The sequence below is a fragment of the Nyctereutes procyonoides genome, unplaced genomic scaffold (genome assembly GCF_905146905.1).
Source record: "Nyctereutes procyonoides isolate TBG_1078 unplaced genomic scaffold, NYPRO_anot_genome, whole genome shotgun sequence".
In the NCBI taxonomy this organism is placed as follows: domain Eukaryota; kingdom Metazoa; phylum Chordata; class Mammalia; order Carnivora; family Canidae; genus Nyctereutes; species Nyctereutes procyonoides.
In genome coordinates, this window is record NW_026575146.1 from 59,768,280 (window position 1) to 59,786,142 (window position 17,863).

The 17,863-nt window shown below is 43.6% G+C and overlaps 1 protein-coding gene across 3 annotated transcripts in view; it reads left to right on the top strand.

Moving 5' to 3' along the window:
* The window catches only part of JAK2 (Janus kinase 2), a 232,680-nt gene that overhangs the window by 103,145 nt on the left and 111,672 nt on the right, over positions 1 to 17,863 (top strand). The window contains exons 1-2 of one of the 3 annotated variants that reach the window (XM_055309968.1): positions 13,669 to 13,758; positions 15,140 to 15,219. The gene's annotated coding sequence lies outside the window, so the exon portion shown is untranslated. Of the gene's footprint in view, positions 1 to 13,668; positions 13,759 to 14,299; positions 14,830 to 15,139; positions 15,220 to 17,863 lie in introns of those variants that run through there. The other 2 variants (XM_055309967.1, XM_055309969.1) reach the window with 2 other exon arrangements.

Genomic DNA, 17,863 nt, shown 5'->3' on the forward strand with positions numbered 1-17,863 from the left:
TTTCTCTCATACCCTGGATCCAATCTATTAGCAAATCTGTTGATTCTAACTTCAGAACATATTTAGAATGCTGTAACTTCTCACTACTTCCAAGGCTACCACTCTGATCCAGTCCAAACCATTTCTCACCTGGCCTTTGGGATAGGCTCCTTATTAGTCTCCATATTTCTACTTTTGGCCCCTACCATCTATTCTCAACACAACATCTAGTATTATCTGATTAAAATGGAAGCTGCCATAATAACTATCAAAAGATTTCTTTGGGACAACTAGGTACAATTTCAGTATGAATTAGATAACACATGATATGAAGGAGTTATTTTTCTTTGTGCTATGATACTGGCATGATAGTTATGTTTTTAAAAAGTGCTTACTGGGATCCCTGGGTGGCGCAGCGGTTTGGCTCCTGCCTTTGGCCCAGGGCGCGATCCTGGAGACCCAGGATAGAATCCCACATCGGGCTCCCGGTGCATGGAGCCTGCTTCTCCCTCTGCCTGTGTCTCTGCCTCTCTCTCTCTCTCTCTGTGTGACTATCATAAATAAATAAAAATTAAAAAAAAATAAAAAGTGCTTACTAGTTTGAAATAGATACAGTTAGAGGTGCACACTAAAATATAGGGAAAAATTACATGATAAACAGGGACTGCAAAAAGTTTAAAGAAAGGTAGAAAAAACAAGATTGGCAAATGTTGATAGTTCTGAAGGTGAGTGATATAGGCTTAAGAAAATTTATTATCCTATTTCCAACGCTAGAAGAGAGGAGGAAAATACCTTCAAAGTCCTCAAGGAACTAAGGCACGATCAGGAAATTTATGGCAACCAAACTTGTTTAAGTAGAGAAGAAACAGAAAAACATTTTTGAATGTGCACCTCTTAGAGACCAGTTCTCAAACCCTTCTTGAAGAAACCACTAAAGGTTTAGAAGAAACCATAGCAAAATGACTGATGAATGTTCCCTCTCTGTTATTGTAGAACTAAGAATACTGTAAACATGGAGGTTATAGCTGCAAAACAGAATGTAAATTTTTTAAAAGAAACCACATAAGTTATCAAAACAGGTCAAATGCTACCCATTTTTAAAATATTTTTATTTTTATGATATTTTCTAAATATATTTTATTTTTTTTCTTTTAATTTTTTTTATTGGAGTTCGATTTGCCAACATATAGCATAACACCCAGTGCTCATCCCATCAAGTGCCCCCCTCAGTGCCCGTCACCCAGTCACCCCATCCCCCCGCCCACCTCCCCTTCCACCACCCCTTGTTCATTTCCCAGAGTTAGGAGTCTCTCATGTTCTGTCACCCTCTCTGATATTTCCTTTTGGGTTTTCTATATATACTCTCATGTCATCTGCACATAATGAAGGTTTTACTTCTTTACCAAGTTGGAGGCCTTTTATTTCTTTTTCTTTTCTTTTTTAGATGAGGGGAGGTGCAGGGGAAGAGGGAGAGAGAAAATTTCAAGTAGGCTTTACACACTTATTGCAGAGCCTGACACCGAGCTCAGTCTCACAAGCTGAGATCATGACCTGAGCTGAAATCAGAGCCAACCAGTTGCCCTACCTTTTATTTCTTTTTGTTGTCTAACTGCTGTGGCCAGGAATTCCAGTACCATATTAAATAACGGTAGTGAGAGTAGTCATTTCTGTCTTGTTCTTGACTGTAGAGGAAAAGCTCTCAGTTTTTCCCCATTAAGGATATATATTAGCTTTGGGTTTTTCATAGATAGCCTTTATTATGTTGAGGTATGTTCCCTCTAAATCTACTTTGTTGAGGATTTTTATCATGAATGGATGTTGTACTTTGTCAAATGCTTTTTCTGCCTCTATTGAAGTGATCATATGGTTTTATCCTTTCTTTTATTAATGTAGTGTATTATTTGATTGATTTGCAAATATTGAACCACCCTTGGGGCGCCTGGGTGGCTCAGTGGTTGAACCTCTACCTTCAGCTTGGGGCGTGATCCTGGGGTCCTAGGATCAAGTCCCACATCGGGCTCCCTGCAGGGAGCCTGCTTCTCCCCCTGCCTATGTCTCTGCCTCTCTCTGTGTCTCATGAATAAATAAATAAAATCATTTAAAAAATATATCGAACCATGCTTCCAATGCAGAAATAAATCCCACTTGATCATGGTGAATGATTCTTTTTTTTTTAATTTTTATTTATTTATGATAGGCACACAGTGAGAGAGAGAGAGAGGCAGAGACACAGGCTGAGGGAGAAGCAGGCTCCATGCACCGTGAGCCCGACGTGGGATTCGATCCCGGGTCTCCAGGATTGCGCCCTGGGCCAAAGGCAGGCGCTAAACCGCTGCGCCACCCAGGGATCCCATGAATGATTCTTTTAATGTATATTTTGAATTCGATTTGCTGGTATTTTATTGAGAATTTTTATATCCATGTTCATAAAAGTTTTTGGACTATAGTTCTCTTTTTTAGTGAGGTCTTTGTCTGGTTTGGGCATCAGGGTAATGCTGGCCTCATAGAATGAATTTGGGAGTTTTCCTTCCTTTTCTGTTTTTTGGAATAGTTTGAAAACAGGTACTTAGAACAGGTACTAAGTCTTCTTTAAATATTTGATAGAATTCAACTGTGAAGCCCTCTGGCTCTGAACTTTTGTTTGTTTGGAGATTTTTGATTACTGATTCAATTTCTTTACTAGTTATTGGTCTTTTCAAGTTTTCTATTTCTTCCTGTTTCAGTTTTGGTAGTTTACATGTTTGTAGGAATTTATCCATTTCTACGAGGTTGTCCAATTTGTTGGCATAGTTTTTCACAATATACTCTTGTAATTGTATTACTGTGGTGTTGTTTGTTATTTCTCCTATCTCATTTGTGATTTTATTTATTTGGGTTCTTTTTCTTCTCTTTTTAATAAGTCTGGCTAAACGGTTATCAACTTTATTAATTCCTTCAAAGAACCTGCTCTTAGTTCATTAATCTGTTCTATTGTTCTTTCAGTTTCAATATCACTTATTTCCTCTCTAACCTTTATTATTTCCTTTCTTCTGCTAGCTTTAGGCTTCTCTTGTTCTTTTTCTAGCTCCTTCACATGTAAGATTAGGTTGTTTATTTGAGATTTTTCCTTCTTGAGGTAGGCCTGTATTGCTATATACTTTCCTCTTAGGGCTGCTTTTGCTGCATCCCAAAAGTTTTGGACCATTGTGTTCTCATTTTCATTTGTTTCCACATATTTTTAAATTTCTTCTTTGATTTCTTGGTTGATCTGTTCATTGTTTAGTAGCATGTTGTTTAACCTCCATGTATTTATGGTCTTTCCAAATTTTTGCTTGTGGCTGACTTCTAGTTTATTAGCACTGTGGTCAGAGAAGGTGGATGGTATGACTTCAGTCTTTTTCTATTTTTGAGGCCTGCCTTGTGACATAATATGTGATCTGTTCTGGAGAGTGTTCCATGTACAGTTGAAAGGAATGTATATTCTGGTGTTTTAGGGTAGAATGTTATGAATAAGTCCATTAAATCCATCTGGTCCAGTGTGTCATCCAAAGCCATTGTTTCCTTGTTTATTTTCTGTTTAGAAGATCTGTTGATCTGAGTGGGGTCTTAAAGTCCCCCACTATTATTGTGTTACTATCAATTAGTTCCTTTGTGTTAGCTATTAATTGTTTTATGTATTTGAGTGCTCCCATGTTGGGTGCATAAATATTTACAATTGCTATTCTTCTTGTTGGATGATTTATGATTATATAATCCCCTTCTTTGCCTATTTTACTGTTTTTGTTTTTAAGTCTATTTTTGTCTGATATAAGTATTGGTACTCCAGCTTTCTTCTGATGTCCACTTGCATGATAATGTTTGTCCATCCCTTCACTTTCAATCTGCGGGTGTTTTTCAGTCTAAAAAGGCTACCTCTTTTTTTTTTTTTTTTTTAGAGGGAGCAAGCGAGAGAGCAAGATAGCATGTGAGCAAGGATAGTGGAGCAGAAGGAGAGAGAGAATTTTAAGCAGGCTCTGCATTGAGTGTGAAGCCTGACACAGGCTTGATCTCACAAGTCAAAATCAAGAGTTGGATGCTTAACTGATGGAGCCACTCAGGTGCCCTTAAAATGAGTCTCTTATAGGCAGCATTTCTATGGGTCTTGGGTGTTTTCTTCCATTCTGACATGCTATGTCTTTTGATTAGAGAGTTTAGTCCCATTTAAAGGTAATTATGATTAGATATGTATTTATTGCCATTTTATTGCTTGTTTTGTCATTGTTTCTAGAGATTTTCTCTGATCCTTTTTTGTTTTTTGTCACTTTTGGTATCCCCTTTGCATTCAAAAAGTGCCCTTTAATATTTCTGGAAGGGCTGACTTAGTGGTCATGAACTTCTTTAATATCTGTTTGTCTGGTCTCTCCTATTCTGAATGATAGCTTTTTTTGGATAGAGTCTTCTTGGCTGCAATTTTTTCCTGTTCAGCACTTTAAATCTGGCTTGCTATGTTTCTGTTGAGAAATCTCTAGCTTGCTTTTGGGTTCTCCCTTATAAGTTTAGGACTTTTTTTGTATTGCTGCTTTTTTTTTTAGATTTTATTTATTTATCCATGAGAGACACACAGAGAGAGAGGCAGAGACATAGACAGACGGAGAAGCAGGCTCCCCACAAGGAGCCTGATGCAGGACTCAATCCTGGACCCTCGGATCATGCCCTGAGCTGAAGGCAGATGTTCAACTCCTGAGCCACTCAGGCATCCCTGTATTGCTGGTTTTAACATTTTTTTATTACTGTATTTTGTGAATTTAATTACAATATGGCTTGGTATTGGCCTGCTTTTGTTGATTTTGATGAGAGTTCTCTGTGCTTCTTGTATCTGGATGTCTGTTTCCTTCCCCAGATTAGGGAAGTTTTCAGCTATTATTTCTTGAAATAAATCTCCTCCTCCTTTTCTCTCTCTTCTTCTTTTTTTAAAATTTTTATTTATTTATGATAGTCACACACACACACACAGAGAGAGAGAGAGAGAGAGAGAGAAAGGCAGAGACACAGGCAGAGGGAGAAGCAGGCTCCATGCACCGGGGGCCCGACGTGGGATTCGATCCCGGGTCTCCAGGATGGCGCCCTGGGCCAAAGGCAGGCGCCAAACCGCTGCGCCACCCAGGGATCCCTCTCTCTCTTCCTCTTTTGGGACTTTATAATATGAATGTTATTAGGTTCGATGGAATCACTGAGTTTCCTAAGTCTATTCTTGTGTTGCATAATTCTTCTTACTCCCTTCTGTTTAGCTTCATTATTTTCCTTTTTTTTCCCCATTATTTTCCATTATTTTTTCTTCTAGGTTACTGATTAGTTCTCTGCTTCTTCCAGCCTGCTGTTCATTGTATCATTCCTGTTTCCAATCTTGTTTATTGCATTCTTCATCTCTAATTGATTCTTTTTTAACTCTTATATCTCTATAGTGAAGATCTCATTGATATCTTCTATTCTTTTCTCAAGCCCAGTGACTATCCTTATGACTGTTACTTTAAATTCTCCTTCAGGCACGTTACCTATATCTGTTTCACTTAGATCTCTGGCCTTATTTATTCTTTCATTTGGGATAAATTCCTTCATCTTGGCATTTTATCTAAGTCTCTGCCTTCTCTGTGTTAGAAAACCCTGTATGTCTTCTGCTCCTGAAAGCATTGGCTTTTTGAAGAAGAGGTCATATAGTGACTACTGCTTCATGGAGTGTCTCTGGTTTGTGCTGTGTGTTCTCTGTTGTGGTTCGGCTGCCCTATCCTTCAGACCAGTCATTTGCAGAGCTGTCCTTGCCTGCTGTGGGCAGTGTTTGGTTCTGGCCTGAATGTGGTGAGTTTTCACTAGGGGTGCTCTGGTCTCTTTGTCAAATGACACCTAACACCAACTCCACCAGAACTGATACCCTGCAGAGCTCTCTGATTGGGATACAGGATGAAGGGAGAAGTTCATGTTGGTCTTCTCAAGGAGGGGCCTGCCATTGACTTTTATTTTTTTATTTTTATTTTTTTAAAGATATTATTTATTTATTCATGAGAGACACAGAGAGAGAGGGGCAGAGACACAGGCAGAGGGAGAAGCAGGCTCCATGCAGGGAGCCCAGATCATGCCCTGGGCCCAAGGCAGGCGCTAAACCGCTGATCCATCCAGGGATCCCCGCCATTGACTTTTAAAACTCAGGCTTTGATCCCTATTGGTTGCAAGAACTCATGAAATTCAATCTCTCTCGTTTTTCAAGCCAATGGCTTTGGGGAAATGTTCTTATTGTGTGTGCACCTGTGGTGCTCTTCTCTCTGTCACTCTCTCTGTGCCTCTCTCTCTTTCTCTCTCTCTCTCTCTCCCTTCTCTGTGACCACGGCTCCCTCACCTCTGCATTGTGATCCGACTCTTCCCTAAAGCATGTCTCTGCACTTTTTACCTTCTTCAGTATGGTCTCTTCTCTCCCTTTATTTTTTATTTTTTTTAATTTTTATTTATTTATGATAGTCACACAGAGAGAGAGAGAGGCAGAGACATAGGCAGAGGGAGAAGCAGGCTCCATGCACCGAGAGCCCAACGTGGGATTCGATCCAGGGTCTCCAGGATTGCGCCCTGGGCCAAAGGCAGGCGCTAAACCGCTGCGCCACCCAGGGTTCCCTCTTCTCTCCCTTTAATTGTGGAGTTTGCTCATCGGTCTTCAGGTCAATTTCTGGGATATTTAGGATGATTTGATAGTAATCTAGTTGCGTTTGTTGCACAAGACAAGCCTAGGGGCCTCCTACTCTGCCACCATTGTGAAAAGTGAGTTGTTTTTCTTAAGGCCATAAACGTGCATCTAATTTATAACACAAAACAAAATGTTTTAAAATTGTCTTTCACCATCCATCTCGTTTCCCTACACGTACTGCAGCAACATGAAATAAAGATCTCTTCTTTTTGGGCATCCTCCAACTCAGGTTCCACATTTGGACCTCACATATCTTTCATCATTCCCCCCCCCTTCTCTGCACCATCTGTTTATTCCAAAAATCAGTCTAAGCTCTAAGCTCTTCAGCTGTTTCTTTACTTTTCACTTCACCTATTACATGGATTCCCTACAACAGCAGTTCTTAAACTTTTACATGCATCAGAATCATTGAGGTCTTGTTAAAGTGCAAGTATATTTGAATGTGATTGAATAATTACTTCATTGGTCAAGATGGTTGGTAATTTTACAATCTAGTATTATTATGTCTACTTTAAAGTATATTAAAGACAAGTGGAGGTAAGGATGGGAAAAATAGTGGCTGTATGACAAGCTAGTGAATGTGTGACATTTGTAGCACACCTGTCACATAACAGGTGTTTAATAAATATTTGTTGAGCTATTGGAATTCATGTGATTTGGAATTACAATTACCTAAAATTAAAGATTCATAGCATCCAGAGCTAGTGAGATTACAGAGAAATGGACCTATTATGAAATTTTTGAAGCTCAATTTGGCAATAGCCACCATATTTTAAATATGTATTTCCTTTGGCCCAGATAGCCTAGTGTCCATCCTAGGGAATAGCTTTGTGCCCTTGAAATGTATGTATAATGATGTGCAAATTTAGCACTGCTTGTAATTGTGAAAATTACAAGCCTAAATGTTGATAAATGGAGAATTATTTAATAAATGACGAGTTGCCTATTAAACACTGTATGAGAGTTGAAAAGCATAAGGGAAAGCAATAAATGTTGAGTGAAAGATTTCCAGTATGTGTTAAGTGAAAAAATGGTCATAGAAAAAAAGAGTAGAATTATCCATTTTGTTTATAGAGCCCCAAACTATATCTATAGGAGATATGTAGGAAAATCCTTAGGAAAAAGTCTGAAAGGTGATACACCAGACAGTCATTAGTGGTTGCCTCTGGCAAGGGAAGAGGGACAGGAGAAGAGGACCAAGGGGAAGCTTCTCCTTTGTACACTTTATAGTCGATATTATTTGGAACGTTTACTTGTGAGATCAAAAAAGAAAAAAGTAGCTTGCTCAACAAGTGTTCTTAATCCTTTAATAAGGACAGTAGATAATAGCATAATAAGGATAATAGATGCATGATTCTTGCTAAATACTTCATTACTTTAGTGCTGCCAATTCCCAGAACGTGTCCTGTGAGTAGTACAAAAGTTGAATTGGCATCTGGTCGGAAGGCACACGATACTAAAATCTCTGTAGCATTAGACTGCCTGACCCAAAGAGTTTGCCTTTGGACTATGACACCATTTCATGCTTGCTCTCTAACAGGTTAAGGTGGCAGTGACAATAAAAGAAAGGAAAAACAAAAGCAAACACAAATAAACCAAAGCACCATTATGCAAAAGGAGAAAGCAAAGAAACGGTTTTTTTTTTCCCTCCAAATAAATGGTTATATCAATATTTACTTGAAGACAGTATTAGGTGTGGATAAGGGAAGAGAAAGTTGTGTTTTAGGCTTTTCTCAGTTTCAGTCTGAGGAATGTAGGGGTGGTGTATTTCCTATACTGCTGTAACTAAATATCACAAACTGGGTAGCTTAAAACAACAGAAATTTATTCTTTCACAGTTTTGGAGGCTGGAAGTCTGCACTCAAGGAACTGGCAGGGTTGTGCTCTCTCTGAAGCCTTTAGAGGAGATTTCTGCCTTGCCTCTTCCAGTTTTTGGTAGCCTGAGGTGTTCCTTGGTCCAGATGCACTACTCCAATCTCTGCTTCTCTTTCACGTGGCTGTTTTGCCTTGTGTGTCTGTTTTCTCCACTTCTCATAAGGATACAAGTCATGGAGTGCCTTAGTGGCTCAGTTGTAGGCTCAGGTCATGATCTCTGGGTCCTGGGATGGAGCCCTGCATCCCATTGGGCTTCCTGCTCAGTGGGGAGTCTGCTTCTTCCTCTCCTTCTCCCTCTGCCCCTCCCCTAGCTCCTGCACTCTCTCTCTCAAATAAAATGTTCATTCTTTCTTTTTTAAATATTTTATTTATTTATTCATGAGAGACACAGAGAGAGAGGCAGAGATACAGGCAGAGGGAGAAGCAGGCTCCACGCAGGGAGCCCAATGTGGGACTCGATCCCCGGTCTCCAGGATCATGCCCTGGGCTGAAGGCGGCACCAAACTGCTGAGCCACCTGGGCTGCTCTATACCTGTTTTAAGTAAAACATTCTTTTGTAAAGTAGAGCATGATTATAATAGACATTTTGCATCTTTCACCAAATAATTATCCTCATTTGAAGAAGGTTATTAATTTCTGCTTTACAGAGGGGAAAACTTTTGGTTTTCATGCACCGAACTTAAATTTATCTGGATATCTCAAGGGATGGAGGGTTCTGCTTGCCAGGAACACCTTTATCTTTGGGACTATAAGGAAGGGATGAGAGATTTGATGTAGAGATAGGGATCTGCTGAAGTGCAGAGGAGGTTTTGGACTATTTTTCCTTCCATATCTAACCAAACTTTGAAATGAATGATTCTAAAATATCTGGATGATTCAAAGTGGAAAAAAAAAAAAAAGAAACATTGCTTGCTCATCTGTCTACCTGATTCACACTCTTAACTTTGCCTTTTGGTTTATATTACCAGACATAGAATAAATCAGCCTCTGTCCATAGCTACTCCCCTTACCTTCAGAAAAGTACTCTTCCCTATCTTGGAAAGAAAGAAAGTAACTGCCAGTCTATCCCCAAACATTTGCTTGAACCTGTTTCCCTTTTCAAGGGCTTTCCTATGTCTTTCTTTGCTCTCACTTTTTTTTTTTTTTTTTTGCTTAAGAATGACGTTTTCATTATTTCATCATTTAATGCATAGCTTTTTTAAAAATCCAAATGCAAGTCTTTGCATTTATTTCTCTTACAACTCAGCCCTTATCATTCCAGCCCATACAGTTCTGTGGAATGTGATAAATTGTGACAAATGCTTCAGGATTACTAATAAAATCCAACATATTTATTATACCTCCCAGCTTGGTGGTATCTGTAAATTGACCTCATCACAATGGTAATATGCATTTAATAGCTGTACTAAGGGTTTAAAAGTACCTTTTCATCTGATCTTCAAAATGACTCAAGGAAGATATTTTATCCCCATTAAAGTGTTGAGAAAAGAGAAGCTTAGAAAATCTAAATTACTTCCTGAGTAAAGGCTGGGATTTATACCTAGGTCTGCCAGACTCTCAAGCTTCAGTTCTTAAACCCTTGACCATGTATTTTCAACCTTGGCTTTGCATCAAAACCACCTAAGAACTTTAAAAAGAGATAGCAGCCAAAGCCCCATCTGACAATATTGTCACAGTCTTATTGCAGGTGCCTAAGTATAGCTTAGTCGAACTTCCGTTCATGGCTTAATTTTTATCACTGCTGTATCCTGTGGGGGTGTGGCTTAGCAAGGTGTTATGAGCTACTTAAAAGTGTGCTTGATACCCGCTCCTTTAAAGCGTTAGTGATTTTAAGGGCATTCTCACTGGGACGTGGAGGCTTGCATGTGTAAGCTTACTAAGGACTAATAGGAAGGCTAGGACCAAACCTTTGTGTTTATGGAGTCTTATGACTCATCTTGGCATTTTCAGTGCCTTGCTTTACTAATTAAGCTACATTAACAAATGTGTATGGCATTGTATGCTATGTTAGTGAGTGTGTGGGTATGGGTTGTGTATTAAATAGAGAGATAAAGTTAAGGAAACCCTATCTATAGATAGACTGCGAGATAGGCATATAAAGTCGTTTTGTTGAATTAACTGGGGTTGTGATGTACTTGTATAAAATTTAGATGAGGCTTATGGATGTTGCATAGACTTAGTCCTGTTTTTGGGGTTTGGCGGGACATAAATAAGCATATAGTAAATAACATGAATTTATGGGGGGTAAAGGGAGTTTGGATTAATGTCTCGCGTGTGTGCGCATATGTGTATATGTGTATACGTGTACACGTGTGTATGTGTATATGTGTGTATGTGTGTATGTGTTCCTGCCATGTTTTGCTATAGCTGAGGGATAGGATCTTGCTGTGTGCCATACACACCACCCCACAGGTCACAATTAGCTGCTAATTTTTACTTTTAGATATGGCCATACAATCAGTTTTGAATCTAAATATGTAATCCTCCAATCCACATTTCTTATTTTTCCATATTGTGTGAAAGAATGTCATAAAAAACTTGCTCAAGTTTGTTCTCTTGGGGGGCACAGGGTTGCTCAGTTGGTGAAATATCTGACTTTTGATTTTGGCTCAGGTTGTGATCTCAGCTTTGTGGAACTGAACCCCATGTTGGGCTCCTTACTGGGCATGGAGCCTGTTTAGGATTCTTTCTTGCTCTCTCCCTCTGCTCCCCTACCCCCACACTCTGTCTCTCAAAAAAAAATTGTTCTCTTGGAATTCTCTTTTATTCTTATAAAAAATAGGGATATCCTTCTGAAACGTTTGCCCAGGGAGCAAATTTCTAGCCCTGCCACTACCACATAAAGATCCAGGATCACATAAAGAGCCAAACAATTCTCTATAGGGTGAAAAGAACTCAACATTCCAGGACAGTATTGACTTAAAAATTATACTTTCTTAGTGAGAAAAGAGGTTTCCACTCTCTGAATGACACTAAGCAGGTCACTTTATCTTTTTGGGCAGGTAGATAGATTTCTCAGTTGTATAAACCTAAGAATAATGTATTTTCTTTCCAGTCAACCTGTCTTCCATACCCAAATCACTTTCATAAAAAAGTGTCCCTTTGTAGAGTTTCATTTTTCAGGCAAACAGTCTTGACCAATGGAATGTAGAAAAGGGGACCCACCCCAAAATATCCACATGCCTTAACTGACCAACAGGCTACTTACACTTAAGCATGGTTACCAAAAACAGGAGAATTCCATCATTGCCATAGGTTTTCATCTTTTCCCTTTTAAGAAGGGCCCCCAGGGGCCCCTGGGTGGCTCAGTGGTTGAGCGTCTGCCTTTGGCTCAGGTCATGATGATCCTGGGGTCCTGGGATCGAGTCCTGCACCAGGCTCCCTGTGGAGAGCCTGCTTCTCCCTCTGCCTATGTCTTTGTTTCTCTCACTGTCTCTCATGAATAAGTAAAATCTTAAAAAAAAAAAAAAAAAGAAGGGCACCCACCTACCACCTCATTGCAGACAGCCTCTCCTTGGCTGTCCTGCCTGCCCCTCTCTTGCAGTGTATTCAATAAACTTCTATCTCCTTGTTCTGTCTTAGGTGAACTCTTTCACCTCCTGAGCATCTACACTGTTTCAGAGTTCTAAAATGGGCATTTTTTTTTCTCACAAAAGAGAATGTTTCCATTGCCACAGTTCAGATAAATGATTTTAATCTTAGGGGTGACATGAAGGACAACTTTGCCTTTTTATCTTGTGTAGGTCTGTGTTCTGGTTTCTACTCTTGTAACAGTTTTCGTTTGCAGGAAAAGGGAACTCTTGTGGTGGTTGCCGCTTTTGACTTCTTCAGCCTTTAGGTTGTAAGCAGATTTTAGATTTGCCATTGACTCCAAACTATTTTGATTCCCTTTTAGATATTACAAATAAGGACTCTCTAGTGTATTTTGCTTGTAGAAGAGTAGCCATAGGGATGCAGTTCTCCTGTAAACCTCTCCCCCTTATGAGAAAACAAGAGCTGTAGTTCATTATTTACTTTAAAGGAGTCAGTGTGAATTCAAGTCATTTCCTATCCTGCTATCATTTGCTCAAAGACCTTTTGCAATGGATCTTATGTAAGAAGAAATGCAGGAGTTGCTTTTCTGAGTGGATTTAAAGAAATCATTAAATACAAGTTAGACCTGAACCTTAGCATTGTTTGTGAATGTAGAAACAAGGGCTATAAGTACATCAAGTCTTTCGGATTGAAAGAGGGCTAAAAAGTGAAAAAGACGCTACACAGTTGGGTCCCAGGCTACTCCTTTGGACTCCTCTCTTACCACTGTCCTCTCCTTCACCGTCTGCCGGGCATAGTAACCTCTTTCGTGGTCCTTGAACTTGTCAAGCACATTCTTTTTTTTTTTTTAATTTTTATTTATTTATGATAGGCACACAGTGAGAGAGAGAGAGAGAGAGAGAGAGAGAGAGAGAGAGAGAGAGAGAGGCAGAGACACAGGCAGAGGGAGAAGCACCGGGAGCCCGACGTGGGATTCGATCCCGGGTCTCCAGGATCGCGCCCTGGGCCAAAGGCAGGCGCCAAACCACTGCGCCACCCAGGGATCCCAAGCATATTCTTATCTCAGGGTCTTTGCCTTTACTGGTCTCTCTGCCTGAAACTCTTTTTCCAGGTACTCACTTATTCTCATCCCTCACATCTCTGCTCAAATGTCTGTTACTCTGGGACGTCTCTCCTGGCTGCCTTCACTAAAATAGCACAGTGCCTCCTCACTTTCTATTCCTTTGCTTTGTATTATTTTTCTTAGTAGCAATTATACACTGGCATATTATGCATTTAAGGAATGTTTGTCACTTTACCAGACTACATGCTCCAGTCGAGCAAGTAGAACGCGGGTTGCGATGACATTGCACCCTCCTCAGGGCCCTTACAGCCCTGGCACCTGGCAGAGGCTATGCGAATATTTGTTGAGAGAATGAATGGGCCTTTTTGGGCTGGTGGGCTTTGTTTCTCCTCATTCGCCGGGCGTACTCGCCAATCCGCAGGCAGCTGGGAGCCTCGTCCCACCCCCACCCTTCTCCTGCCGAGGCGATGGGAGGGAGTCAGGCGCTCAGGATTGCACCTGCGAGACACGGCGGGCGCAAACGCCGCCCCAACCCTGGGCACCCCTTCCCCTCCGCCCGAAGGCCTGGACTGGGGAAAGCCAGGTCTGCTGCACGCGAAACGTGGAACCGAAAGCAGAAGAGGTACGAACAGCACAGCAGTGCACGGGAGGAGGACGCTGTGGTGCCGGGTTGCGTGCAGAGGGCGCCTTCCCCGCTGGGCTGACTCATCCCCAGCCGCCTCCACGGCCGGCGGACACACACACACACACACACACACACACACACACACACACACACTCTCTCTCTCTGTCTCCCTCTCTCTCTCTCTCCCTCCGGTCTGGGGAGGGTCGGGCCCCGCGCCGGCGCTGAGCTCCCGCTGGCTCTGGGGCCCGGCTCGCCAGCTCCAGCTCAGCTTCCCCGCCCGCTCACGCCCGGGGAACGCCCCGGGAATCTCCGCGCGCCCCCGCCGACTTCCGGAGAAGCCCGGGGCGTGCGTGGCCGGCGCTGGCCACGCCCACTGCGCGCGCACCCGGAGAAGGGCGGTGCTGTGGCTCGTCGCGCGCGCGCAGGCGCAGGCGCAGGCGCAGTCCGGGGTCGCGCGGCCGGCCCCCGCCCCCGCCCCGCCCCGCCCCGCCCCCGCCTCGCCCCGCCCCGCGGGACCGCCTCAGTCCGCCGCCAACCGGCCTCCTGAGTGGATACTACCCCGACGCACCCCGGGCGCCAGAGCCAGTGTCGCCTGAGGCGCTGAGAAGACGGTGTGACCGGGAGAGGGTGGAGACGACGCCTGTGACGACGGGCTTCCCGGCGGCCCGAAGTGGGAGTGGTGTGGGCTTGGAGGAAGGGAGAGAGGAAGAGGAGCCCAAGGGGGCAGCGGCGGCCGCAGCCAGCGGCCTCCCCGCGCCCTGACAGGCTGGGCCGGCGCCCGGCGCCCGGCGCGCTCGGGACTTGCCGCCGCCGCCTCGGCCGCTCGGCGCCTGGGCCCGGACTCGCGGCGCGCGTCGGGGCGGAGAGCTGCGGCCGCCGCGCGGGGACAGGCCCAGGGCTCGCCGCCCAGGGATGTGAGTGGGAGCCGAGCCCGCGCGGGAGGGCCCAGGACGGCCCGGCCTGGAGGACGCCGGGACCCCTGCCCACGCCGGGGGCTCCGCGGGCGCCGGGTCGGAGCAGCCCCCGCGGGCCGGGGGGCTCGCCTTCGCCGCCGGATCGCTGCAGCTGGTGCGTGCGATGGCTGCGTGGCCTCTGGGTGGGGGGCAGCGCGCGTCCGCCCACCTCCCTGCCGCTGCTGGGGGCGTAAGCTGGTGGGCGAGGACAGTCTTCCGCTTGGAGGGGAAGCCGGCGGCGGCGCGTTTCGCTGCCGCCGTCTGCATCCATGTGCGCCTCGTATCCGCCTTCCCCCCCTCGGCTTAGACCTCTTCCAGGAGGTTCTAGACGCCTGAATCGCCTGGGGAAGAGCATCTGTCTCCCCTGGATTTCTGCGGTAATAACCGCTGTTGCTGCCTTTTTTTTTTTTTTTTTTTTTTTTTAGGTTTCAGAATCAGGCGAGGGAACAAGATGTGAACTGTTGCGCTTCTGCAGAAGAAGGCCCTTCCTCCCCTTCCCGCGAAGGTGAGTGCGCGGTGTTCGCGGCGGGCAGGGAGGGCTCCTTGCGGCTCGATCCTCTGGAAATGGCAGTGCCGGACTTAGAATGTTGGTCCGCGGGGGCGAGTTGGCGGGTGTTTCCTGTTGCCCTCCGACCCTTGGAGAGACCTTCGCTGCCTCTTTCCCCGCTGATGATTCAAGTAACGAGACTTTGCGGAAGCAGCATTTGCTAGTTTACCCGTCCTCCTCCAGTATCCAGAGAGAGTTCACCTCTCAAAGAGGAACGTTTTCGACTAATAACAGATACCTGTTGAGAGGATACTGCTAGCTGTTCTTGCCGGAGCCTCTGCTACCACAACGAGTGCTTCCTGGGTGGTTTTATCTGCCTGTTTGCTGTGTCGGTTGAATGTACCCAGTTTGCTTTCCGGTGGTGGTTAATCAGGAGAAACTCCTTTTGTCTGAATGGAAGGACAGAAGCGGCTGAATATGTCAGAGACGGGGCGGGGGGGGAGGGGAAGACCGTGGAGAAGGAAAGTAGAAGTGAGACTGAGAGAGAGGACAGTTGCTTTTGGTTTCTTAATAGGTTTGTACAAGTGTGAGTCGTTGGGCTCCTGAAAATATTCTAAGCAACACCCAGCAGATTTGGAGATGAATAATCAACCTTTGATCTCTCTTTCCCCACCCCCTTCACCTTTTCTCACGAATGTGAAAATCACTAGCTTGCATGTGCAACAACGTTATCTGTTAGAGTGTAACAGATCTGCACGCGGGTTGTGTCCAGCCCCTGCCATAATAGTACACGTATTTACTTGTAGAGGAAAGCGACAGTTCTTGCTGACTACATAAGCTTGTGAAGCTTGTTTTTCAAGCTGAGACAGGTGTCTCAGGTATGGGAAGGGAACGTGGTCTCTTCTCTCTGCTTCACCTGGCTGTTGCTGAAAGGCCGGATGCTTTTGAGGCAGAATAGGGAAGTGCATTGGCTCTGGAATCAGATCTGGGTTTGAATCATGGTGTTCCTGCCACTTAATAGTTGTATTATTTAAAATATCTTTGAGCCTCACTTTTCTTAAAAGGTGGTTGTGACGACTCAGTAAGATTATGCATGGGAAGTAGTAGTACATTGCTTGGCTACTGTTGAAGTCTTGGCTACTCTCATGGCCCGGCAGGCAAAGGGGTGTAGAGAAGGGCAGAATCACTCAGCATGAGGTGGTCTGCCAGGGGCCTGTGTTTCTTCCTCGTTAGTAGAAGGAGAAAGACCACTTTCAGGTCTTGAACTGGTCGAGGGGGTCTTAACAGCCTTTTTATGGAAGGGTTCCACTCTTCTCTCTCCCCACACCCCCTCCCCCATCATTGCGCGGCCTCTACCGACAGTTGTGCTGCCCTCTTGTGGTTAAATTGTGCCAGAGCTTTCTTCCGCTCCTCCCCTCTTAACATTTTTTTCCCTCCCTCTGTTTAGGCCCCTCGCCTTTGCTCCCAGTTTCCCAAACTGTGTGCTGAGGTGCCCTAGAGCAGCAGTCACCTCAGGCTTGAACTGTTTGAGGTAGTTCACAGTTTCAAGATTAAATCGACACATTTCCTTTCTATAATGCCCCATCTTTGCAAAGCTGTCTTTTAAAAGTTCCTCTGATAAAAAGCAACTACTGTGTGAGAATCAGTGTGATACAGGAAAGGAGAGTGTGATGTCCAATTTGATTCCAAGAAGTTGTACAAGGCTGAGCAAGCACTACGTTGTAAAAATACTAAGTGATTTGAGTTCATCTGACCTTTTTCTTTTGGCTTAGGGGTGCAATGAAAATATTACTAAGAACTCCCTGAATGGAGAAACTTTGGGAACCTTTTGCTTTGGCTTTTGGTTGGCTTTTCTGATATATACAAAACATTTTTGAAATGGAAAAACTGCATTTTAAAAAATGTTGGTCACTGATTCCTATCCCCACCAAAAGTATTGATAAAAAAATTGGTAAAATTATTGATACAAAGCTATACCAGCTGGTAGTGGCTTAGTATATTTCCTCTCCTATTTCATGTCTTTATAGCTTCTGCCCATTCCTTTCATTTTGAAGTGAATTCTGTTGCTTATTTGTCATTCTAGTCACTTCCTGATTTTTCCAGTCCTGCTCTTCTAGTGTTTTTGAGTGTCTCCTTAGACTCACCATGCCCCAAATGAAAAATCATCATTTTTATACCCCTTTGGAATTTTCTTCTCTCTTGGTCATATAGGCTTTAAATTAGGCGTCATCTTTAAACTACTACTTTCATGCGCCTCTTGTACTAACCCATTCAACATGTCCTGTCTACATTTCTTTTATCTCTCATCTCTCCTTGCCTCACTTTACCACCTGAATTCCAGGACTTAGTTCCCTGAGTCTAGAATGTTGAAAGTCATTATCAGCCTCTCAGAATCTAGCATGTCTTTCTTCTGTTCATCCACAATAGAAATGTCACTAATACTCCTTATTGTGGCATTCCTTTGCCCCCAAATCTTCAGTGAATTCCCACTTTCTACCTGTTAAATTTAACTTCCTCTTTCTGGTTCTCAGGATAATTGTCATAATTTCCTGCCCTGTTTATTCAGTCTTTAGCCTAAGGACCCACAATGAACATTCTCTGCTGTGGTCTTTCAAGCCGCTTTTCACGTTTTCTGATAATGGTTATGCTTATTTCAGTTTTT